Raw genomic sequence first — 7115 nt, 5'->3', positions numbered from 1 at the left:
GCCGGCAAACGAAAACTAGCGATTTCCCCTAAATCCCGGGCCTGGCCCGTGTAGTGGGATGTATACAAAGAAAGTACCCAGGGAATAAACTCATTTCCCGAATGATTTTTTAAATTTTTTTTTCACCACTAAAACGCAGGAGACTTGTAGTTTTCAAAAATGTTCTCATTTTTGATGAGACGCTTATTGAAAGAAGTTTAATCGCCGGCAAACGAAAACCCGCGATTTCCCGTAAATCCCGGGCTTGGCCCGTATAGTCGAATGTATAGAAAGAAAGTACCCTGTGAGTAAACTCATTTTCAGAACGATTTTTTAAATTATTTTTTCACCACTGAAACGCATAAGACTTGTAGTTTTCAAAAATGTTTTCATTTTTGATAAGACGCTGAATAAAAGAAGTTTAATCGCCGGCAAACGAAAACCCGCGATTTCCCGTAAATCCCGGGCTTGGCCCGTATAGTCAAAAGTATACAAAGAAAGTACCCAGGGAGTAAACTCAATTTCCGAACGATTTTTTATATTATTTTTTCACCACTAAAACGCATGAGACTTGTAGTTTTCAAACTTGTTTTCATTTTTGATGAGACGCTGAATAAAAGAAGTTTAATCGCCGGCAAACGAAAACCCGCGATTTCCCGTAAATCCCGGGCTTGTCCCGTATAGTCGAATGTATACAAAGAAAGTACCCTGTGAGTTTTCCAGAACGATTTTTTAAATTATCTTTTCACCACTAAATCGCATGAGACTTGTAGTTTTCAAAAATGTTTTCATTTTTGATGAGACGCTGAATAAAAGAAGTTTAATCGCCGGCAAACGAAAACCTGCGATTTCCCGTAAATCCCAGACTCGGCCCGTATAGTAAAAAGTATACAAAGAAAGTACCCAGGGAGTAAACTCATTTCCCGAACGATTTTTTAAATTATTATTTCACCACTAAAGCCCATGAGACTTGTAGTTTTTAAAAATGTTTTCATTTTTGATGAGACGCTTAATGAAAGAGGTTAAATCGCCGGCAAACGAAAACCCGCGATTTCCCGCAAATCCCGGGCTTGGCCCGTATAGTCGAATGTATACAAAGAAAGTACCCTGTAATTAAACTCATTTCCAGAACGATTTTTTAAATTATTTTTTCACCACTAAAACGCATGAGACTTGTAGTTTTCAAAAATGTTTTCGTTTTTGATGAGACGCTGAATAAAAGAAGTTTAATCGCCGGCAAACGAAAACCAGCGATTTCCCCTAAATCCCGGGCCTGGCCCGTGTAGTCGGATGTATACAAAGAAAGTACCCAGGGAATATACTCATTTCCCTAATTATTTTTTAAATTTTTTTTTCACCACTAAAACGCAGGAGACTTGTAGTTTTCAAAAATGTTCTCATTTTTTGATGAGACGCTTATTGAAAGAAGTTTAATCGCCGGCAAACGAAAACCCGCCATTTCCCGTAAATCCCGGGCTTGGCCCGTATAGTCCAATGTATACAAAGAAAGTACCTTGTGAGTAAACTCATTTCCAGAACGATTTTTTAAATTATTTTTTCACCACTAAAACGCATGAGACTTGTAGTTTTCAAAAATGTTTTCGTTTTTGATGAGACGCTGAATAAAAGAAGTTTAATCGCCGGCAAACGAAAACTAGCGATTTCCCCTAAATCCCGGGCCTGGCCCGTGTAGTCGGATGTATACAAAGAAAGTACCCAGGGAATAAACTCATTTCCCGAATGATTTTTTAAATTTTTTTTTCACCACTAAAACGCAGGAGACTTGTAGTTTTCAAAAATGTTCTCATTTTTGATGAGACGCTTATTGAAAGAAGTTTAATCGCCGGCAAACGAAAACCCGCGATTTCCCGTAAATCCCGGGCTTGGCCCGTATAATCGAATGTATAGAAAGAAAGTACCCTGTGAGTAAACTCATTTTCAGAACGATTTTTTAAATTATTTTTTCACCACTAAAACGCATAAGACTGGTAGTTTTCAAAAATGTTTTCATTTTTGATAAGACGCTGAATAAAAGAAGTTTAATCGCCGGCAAACAAAAACCCGCGATTTCCCGTAAATCCCGGGCTTGTCCCGTATAGTCGAATGTATACAAAGAAAGTACCCTGTGAGTAAACTCATTTCCAGAACGATTTTTTAAATTATCTTTTCACCACTAAATCGCATGAGACTTGTAGTTTTCAAAAATGTTTTCATTTTTGATGAGACGCTGAATAAAAGAAGTTTAATCGCCGGCAAACGAAAACCTGCGATTTCCCGTAAATCCCAGACTCGGCCCGTATAGTCAAAAGTATACAAAGAAAGTACCCAGGGAGTAAACTCATTTCCCGAACGATTTTTTAAATTATTATTTCACCACTAAAGCCCATGAGACTTGTAGTTTTTAAAAATGTTTTCATTTTTGATGAGACGCTTAATGAAAGAGGTTAAATCGCCGGCAAACGAAAACCCGCGATTTCCCGCAAATCCCGGGCTTGGCCCGTATAGTCGAATGTATACAAAGAAAGTACCCTGTAATTAAACTCATTTCCAGAACGATTTTTTAAATTATTTTTTCACCACTAAAACGCATGAGACTTGTAGTTTTCAAAAATGTTTTCGTTTTTGATGAGACGCTGAATAAAAGAAGTTTAATCGCCGGCAAACGAAAACCAGCGATTTCCCCTAAATCCCGGGCCTGGCCCGTGTAGTCGGATGTATACAAAGAAAGTACCCAGGGAATATACTCATTTCCCTAATTATTTTTTAAATTTTTTTTTCACCACTAAAACGCAGGAGACTTGTAGTTTTCAAAAATGTTCTCATTTTTTGATGAGACGCTTATTGAAAGAAGTTTAATCGCCGGCAAACGAAAACCCGCCATTTCCCGTAAATCCCGGGCTTGGCCCGTATAGTCCAATGTATACAAAGAAAGTACCTTGTGAGTAAACTCATTTCCAGAACGATTTTTTAAATTATTTTTTCACCACTAAAACGCATGAGACTTGTAGTTTTCAAAAATGTTTTCGTTTTTGATGAGACGCTGAATAAAAGAAGTTTAATCGCCGGCAAACGAAAACTAGCGATTTCCCCTAAATCCCGGGCCTGGCCCGTGTAGTCGGATGTATACAAAGAAAGTACCCAGGGAATAAACTCATTTCCCGAATGATTTTTTAAATTTTTTTTTCACCACTAAAACGCAGGAGACTTGTAGTTTTCAAAAATGTTCTCATTTTTGATGAGACGCTTATTGAAAGAAGTTTAATCGCCGGCAAACGAAAACCCGCGATTTCCCGTAAATCCCGGGCTTGGCCCGTATAATCGAATGTATAGAAAGAAAGTACCCTGTGAGTAAACTCATTTTCAGAACGATTTTTTAAATTATTTTTTCACCACTAAAACGCATAAGACTGGTAGTTTTCAAAAATGTTTTCATTTTTGATAAGACGCTGAATAAAAGAAGTTTAATCGCCGGCAAACGAAAACCCGCGATTTCCCGTAAATCCCGGGCTTGGCCCGTATAGTCAAAAGTATACAAAGAAAGTACCCAGGGAGTAAACTCAATTTCCGAACGATTTTTTATGTTATTTTTTCACCACTAAAACGCATGAGACTTGTAGTTTTCAAACTTGTTTTCATTTTTGATGAGACGCTGAATAAAAGAAGTTTAATCGCCGGCAAACGAAAACCCGCGATTTCCCGTAAATCCCGGGCTTGTCCCGTATAGTCGAATGTATACAAAGAAAGTACCCTGTGAGTAAACTCATTTCCAGAACGATTTTTTAAATTATCTTTTCACCACTAAATCGCATGAGACTTGTAGTTTTCAAAAATGTTTTCATTTTTGATGAGACGCTGAATAAAAGAAGTTTAATCGCGGGCAAACGAAAACCTGCGATTTCCCGTAAATCCCAGACTCGGCCCGTATAGTCAAAAGTATACAAAGAAAGTACTCAGGGAGTAAACTCATTTCCCGAACGATTTTTTAAATTATTATTTCACTACTAAAGCCCATGAGACTTGTAGTTTTTAAAAATGTTTTCATTTTTGATGAGACGCTTAATGAAAGAGGTTAAATCGCCGGCAAACAAAAACCCGCGATTTCCCGCAAATCCCGGGCTTGGCCCATATAGTCGAATGTATACAAAGAAAGTACCCTGTGAGTAAACTCATTTCCAGAACGATTTTTTAAATTATTTTTTCACCACTAAAACGCATGAGACTTGTAGTTTTCAAAAATGTTTTCGTTTTTGATGAGACGCTGAATAAAAGAAGTTTAATCGCCGGCAAACGAAAACCACCGATTTCCCCTAAATCCCGGGCCTGGCCCGTGTAGTCGGATGTATACAAAGAAAGTACCCAGGGAATATACTCATTTCCCGAATGATTTTTTAAATTTTTTTTTCACCACTAAAACGCAGGAGACTTGTAGTTTTCAAAAATGTTCTCATTTTTGATGAGACGCTTATTGAAAGAAGTTTAATCGCCGGCAAACGAAAACCCGCGATTTCCCGTAAATCCCGGGCTTGGCCCGTATAGTCGAATGTATACAAAGAAAGTACCCTGTGAGTAAACTCATTTCCAGAACGATTTTGTAAATTATTTTTTCACCACTAAAACGCATAAGACTTGTAGTTTTCAAAAATGTTTTCATTTTTGATAAGACGCTGAATAAAAGAAGTTTAATCGCCGGCAAACGAAATCCCGCGATTTCCCGTAAATCCCGGGCTTGGCCCGTATAGTCAAAAGTATACAAAGAAAGTACCCAGGGAGTAAACTCAATTTCCGAACGATTTTTTATATTATTTTTTCACCACTAAAACGCATGAGACTTGTAGTTTTCAAACTTGTTTTCATTTTTGATGAGACGCTGAATAAAAGAAGTTTAATCGCCGGCAAACGAAAACCCGTGATTTCCCGTAAATCCCGGGCTTGTCCCGTATAGTCGAATGTATACAAAGAAAGTACCCTGTGAGTAAACTCATTTCCAGAACGATTTTTTAAATTATCTTTTCACCACTAAAACGCATGAGACTTGTAGTTTTCAAAAATGTTTTCGTTTTTGATGAGACGCTGAATAAAAGAAGTTTAATCGCCGGCAAACGAAAACTAGCGATTTCCCCTAAATCCCGGGCCTGGCCCGTGTAGTCGGATGTATACAAAGAAAGTACCCAGGGAATAAACTCATTTCCCGAATGATTTTTTAAATTTTTTTTTCACCACTAAAACGCAGGAGACTTGTAGTTTTCAAAAATGTTCTCATTTTTGATGAGACGCTTATTGAAAGAAGTTTAATCGCCGGCAAACGAAAACCCGCGATTTCCCGTAAATCCCGGGCTTGGCCCGTATAGTCGAATGTATAGAAAGAAAGTACCCTGTGAGTAAACTCATTTTCAGAACGATTTTTTAAATTATTTTTTCACCACTAAAACGCATAAGACTTGCAGTTTTCAAAAATGTTTTCATTTTTGATAAGACGCTGAATAAAAGAAGTTTAATCGCCGGCAAACGAAAACCCGCGATTTCCCGTAAATCCCGGGCTTGGCCCGTATAGTCAAAAGTATACAAAGAAAGTACCCAGGGAGTAAACTCAATTTCCGAACGATTTTTTATATTATTTTTTCACCACTAAAACGCATGAGACTTGTAGTTTTCAAACTTGTTTTCATTTTTGATGAGACGCTGAATAAAAGAAGTTTAATCGCCGGCAAACGAAAACCCGCGATTTCCCGTAAATCCCGGGCTTGTCCCGTGTAGTCGAATGTATACAAAGAAAGTACCCTGTGAGTAAACTCATTTCCAGAACGCTTTTTTAAATTATCTTTTCACCACTAAATCGCATGAGACTTGTAGTTTTCAAAAATGTTTTCATTTTTGATGAGACGCTGAATAAAAGAAGTTTAATCGCCGGCAAACGAAAACCTGCGATTTCCCGTAAATCCCAGACTCGGCCCGTATAGTCAAAAGTATACAAAGAAAGTACCCAGGGAGTAAACTCATTTCCCGAACGATTTTTTAAATTATTATTTCACCACTAAAGCCCATGAGACTTGTAGTTTTTAAAAATGTTTTCATTTTTGATGAGACGCTTAATGAAAGAGGTTAAATCGCCGGCAAACGAAAACCCGCGATTTCCCGCAAATCCCGGGCTTGGCCCGTATAGTCGAATGTATACAAAGAAAGTACCCTGTGAGTAAACTCATTTCCAGAACGATTTTTTAAATTATTTTTTCACCACTAAAACGCATGAGACTTGTAGTTTTCAAAAATGTTTTCGTTTTTGATGAGACGCTGAATAAAAGAAGTTTAATCGCCGGCAAACGAAAACCAGCGATTTCCCCTAAATCCCGGGCCTGGCCCGTGTAGTCGGATGTATACAAAGAAAGTACCCAGGGAATATACTCATTTCCCGAATGATTTTTTAAATTTTTTTTTCACCACTAAAACGCAGGAGACTTGTAGTTTTCAAAAATGTTTTCATTTTTGATAAGACGCTGAATAAAAGAAGTTTAATCGCCGGCAAACGAAAACCCGTGATTTCCCGTAAATCCCGGGCTTGGCCCGTATAGTCAAAAGTATACAAAGAAAGTACCCAGGGAGTAAACTCAATTTCCGAACGATTTTTTATATTATTTTTTCACCACTAAAACGCATGAGACTTGTAGTTTTCAAACTTGTTTTCATTTTTGATGAGACGCTGAATAAAAGAAGTTTAATCGCCGGCAAACGAAAACCCGTGATTTCCCGTAAATCCCGGGCTTGTCCCGTATAGTCGAATGTATACAAAGAAAGTACCCTGTGAGTAAACTCATTTCCAGAACGATTTTTAAAATTATCTTTTCACCACTAAAACGCATGAGACTTGTAGTTTTCAAAAATGTTTTCGTTTTTGATGAGACGCTGAATAAAAGAAGTTTAATCGCCGGCAAACGAAAACTAGCGATTTCCCCTAACTCCCGGGCCTGGCCCGTGTAGTGGGATGTATACAAAGAAAGTACCCAGGGAATAAACTCATTTCCCGAATGATTTTTTAATTTTTTTTTTCACCACTAAAACGCAAGAGACTTGTAGTTTTCAAAAATGTTCTCATTTTTGATGAGACGCTTATTGAAAGAAGTTTAATTGCCGGCAAACGAAAA

Source organism: Hydractinia symbiolongicarpus, chromosome 7, assembly GCF_029227915.1.
Source record: "Hydractinia symbiolongicarpus strain clone_291-10 chromosome 7, HSymV2.1, whole genome shotgun sequence".
NCBI classification, from domain to species: domain Eukaryota; kingdom Metazoa; phylum Cnidaria; class Hydrozoa; order Anthoathecata; family Hydractiniidae; genus Hydractinia; species Hydractinia symbiolongicarpus.
This window is presented reverse-complemented; position numbering follows the sequence as displayed.